Source organism: Galeopterus variegatus, unplaced genomic scaffold, assembly GCF_000696425.1.
Source record: "Galeopterus variegatus unplaced genomic scaffold, G_variegatus-3.0.2 Scaffold5385, whole genome shotgun sequence".
NCBI classification, from domain to species: domain Eukaryota; kingdom Metazoa; phylum Chordata; class Mammalia; order Dermoptera; family Cynocephalidae; genus Galeopterus; species Galeopterus variegatus.
Genome location: NW_007731496.1, coordinates 44,918 through 48,648, shown reverse-complemented (window position 1 = coordinate 48,648; position 3,731 = coordinate 44,918).

Here is a 3,731-nt window from a genome sequence, read left to right as displayed (position 1 = left end):
CACCTGAGTTATGACTGCCTTTAACTATCCAGTGAAGGACTATACATTTACCTTGGTCATCATTCCGGGTGATGATCTCCACATCAGAAACGTCTCCAAATCTGCTGAACTGATTTTGAAGGTCTGTCTCACAAATGGCCTGACTAAGGCCACCCACAAAAAGGCGTTTCGTTTCTTTGATATGTGGCCCCTGTCCTCTCCCTCCGTTCGGCGTTCCCGGGCGAGGAGGGCGAATCTCCACAGATAGTCTGGGTTGCTATGCCTAGCCAGTCCTTTGCTGAAAATTACAGCGTGGGACGCCTTATGATGTGGGCTGAGCACATACCGATTCTGTGCTGATGGTGGCCCAGAGTGTGAGCACCGCGCATGGGCCCTGTAGTAAGCTTGTCGTCCGTGTTGGTGGCTACCAAGGAGAAAGTCTTATCTTCCTAACTAGATAATCTTGCGGTGGGTAGGTAGCAGTACATACGGGCTTCAGACAAATTCCTTTGTTTTGCCTTTTGGCAGTTGGTAGGTACAGGGGATCCGAACCCCTGACCTTGGCACTGGAAGGCTGCGCTCTACCCAACTGAGCTAATTGGCTGGCCCTTCATACGGGCTTCAAAAAGCCTGTGTAAAGGTTCGTGTTACCTTTCAATTCTATTTTTCCACGAACTTTTTGAACTACCCTCATATGGGGTTGGGATTTAATAACTTTGGTTTCATGACATTTGTTTTTATGGGTCACATGGCAAGGGATAGTGATTTCTCATGATAATGACATAAAATTTTCTCGGTTGGGATTTAATAACTGTTTGGTTTCATGACATCTGTTTTTATGGGTCACATGGCAAGGGATAGTGATTTCTCATGATAATGACATAAAATTTTCTTTGAAAAATAATAGGTAAAAAAAAGTTGATGTGAAGAAAAATAATTAATATGGCTTGTAGGAGAGTTTGACAATCCTCTGAGGTACGTACTATTGTTAATCCCGTTTTAAAGTTAAGGAAAATGAGGCTCAGAGAAGTATCTTGCCCAAGGTCCCAGAGAAAGGAAGTGGCAAAGCTGGATTGGAACCTAAAAATTCAACTCCAAAGTCCGGGCACTTTCATTTCTTGACAGAGAGGGAGAGAAAAGTTCTCTAATGTTAATTGTGTATGTGTCATCTCAAATGTGCAAGCTACTTGAAAGCGTACTACCTTCATTTTTTTTTTTTTTTAGTTGACTAATTTGTTGTAGGTGCAGAGAGAATGAGATTTTTCCTGAGCTTACTGGACAAGAAAATGGGAAAGAAGATTAGGTCTAAAGAAAATGTTTATAGTTATGTTCTCTGTGGTCATGAAAGTAGAGGAAACTGGTAAAACGGAGAGGGAATCAGATGCACAGGGCGCATATGTGCTCCTCCATAAGTGACAGGAAATGTATTAAAGACCCTTTCTACTCCAGGTGTGCTCCACTGATTAGGAGTAGTAGCATCATCTGTGAGACTTCGGCCTTACTGGGACCTACTGAATCAAAATCTGCGGGTTTTTTCCTTTTTAAAATTTTTTTAAATTTTTTAATTGTATATATCTGTGGGGTACATTGTGTTTCAATACATGCATCTATTGTACAATGATTCACTTAGAGTAGATAGCATATCCATCACCTAAACATTTATCTTTTCTTTGTGGTGATTATGTTCAAGATCCTCTTTTCCAGCTATTTAGAAATATAATATTACTAGCTATAGTCAAGCTAGAATACCAGGATTTCTTCCTATCTGCCTGTAACTTTGTACCTGTTAACCCATCACTTCTCCCATCCCCCTCCCAGCTTCTGGTAACCATTCAGAATCTGCATTTTAAGAAGACCCCTACTCCCAGATTTCTGTGCTCTATTGCTATGGAGAGAAATGGTTTCTTTATTGGCCACAAGATGTCATTATTAGCCCAGGATAGTATAGTAGATTATTCACGTAATCTTGGACTTCGCAGTTATGGAGCTGGGAAAGTCAGAAGAGTCTAGATTGTGGGAGACATAAATGTCAGTCCAAGGTGGTTGGATTTAATTTGAAGTTTCACTGTGGTGGAGGAGGAAGATTGGGATCTGTGTACTAAGCTATTTTTTACATAATTTTAAATGGATAGGTGGATTGGAGGAAGGAAAATTGGAGCTAAATTATTCTGCTACATATATCCATGTGTCCACACTTGAGCCGAATTGCCTGCCTTCAAATCCTGGCTCTGTTATTGACTGAGTGATTTTTGGTTACATGATCTCCCTTATCTGTGCTGCAGTTTCCTTGGTAAGATTGTACTCAAGTTTTTGGGTTGTTGTGAGGACTAATTGAGTTAATAAACGAGTGTACTTCAAAAAGTCTGTGGGAAAACAGAATTAAAAGATAATAAATGGCCAGCTGCAAAAAAGAGAAAAAAAAAAGAAAAAAAAGACAATACCAAGGAGAACACCAAGGTCAAGGATTCAGATCTGCTTACTGGCCAGCCACTGAAAAACCAAGACCAAAACCAAAATGATAATATGAATTTTTCATAAACTTTTTGAAGATCCATCGTATATAACTCATTTAGAACAGTGCTTATTTCATAATAACAACTAATACTAATTAATAGATCATTGACTTTTATTCTGATCATGTGTAGATTCGTTTTTTTTTTTTTGTGGCTGGCTGGTACAGGGATTGAACCCTGGACCTTGGTGTAGATTCATTTTAAAGGAAAAAGTTTTTTTGTGAACGTCTAATTTTGACAAAATTTTTATGCTACTAACACAGATTTACAGATAATAAAACTACAAAACCAAAAATTCAAAGTAACCCACAATAATTCAAGCTAACGTTATTAGTTGAAACAGACCAATGATATTTTTTCTTTGTTTTTTTTTTCTTCTTTGTTTTGTTTTTCTTACTTTTTGAGACCAACGATATTTTGCTCCAAGTAGATAGCTGCTATTCTCATTGAATATGCAGGTTCTCTTTTTTTATGGTAAAATATACATAACATAAAATTTACTCTTTTATACTTTTTTTTTTTTTTTTAAAGATGACCGGTAAGGGGATCTTAACCCTTGACTTGGTGTTGTCAGCACCACACTCTCCCAAGTGAGCCACGGGCTGGTCCTTCTCTTTTAACCATTTTTAAGTGTATAGTCCAGAGGCATTAAACACATTCACATTGTTGTGCAATCGTCACTACAATTCATCTCTAAAACTTTTTTACCACCCCAGACTGAAACTTTGTATGCATTAAACAATAACTCCCCATTTTCCCTTCTGCCAACTGTAGGATCTTTTCTGAGCTCTGCATATCTGTCCTTTAGTATATTGACTTGGTTCTCTTACCACTTTGCTCTATTGGAAATACCTTGAAATCTTTATTCATATCTTGCTGTGTCCTTATTTGGTGTTCACTTGGCAGAAATTCATGTAAGAAGATTGCCTCTGTTCTTTTTTCATTGGCTGTTTATATTTAAAGTAATTTTTTTGGCATCAATCCCTGATGGCAAATGCAAAAGAAGGTGTAGCAGTTTCTCAGATGATATAGAGCACAGTTATATTAATATTTTAAATTAGCATTAAAATAAAATTTAAATAATTTTTTTTACAGACTTTATACATCTTGGATCCCTGGTGTGAATAGTATGGACTTAGATTATTACCTATAGATGTATATAAGGTCATAGGGGTGTTGGCTAATGTAGTGGAATTAGAAATAGAAAAGAAAGAATAAGTATGTGAGGGAACAGAAAGG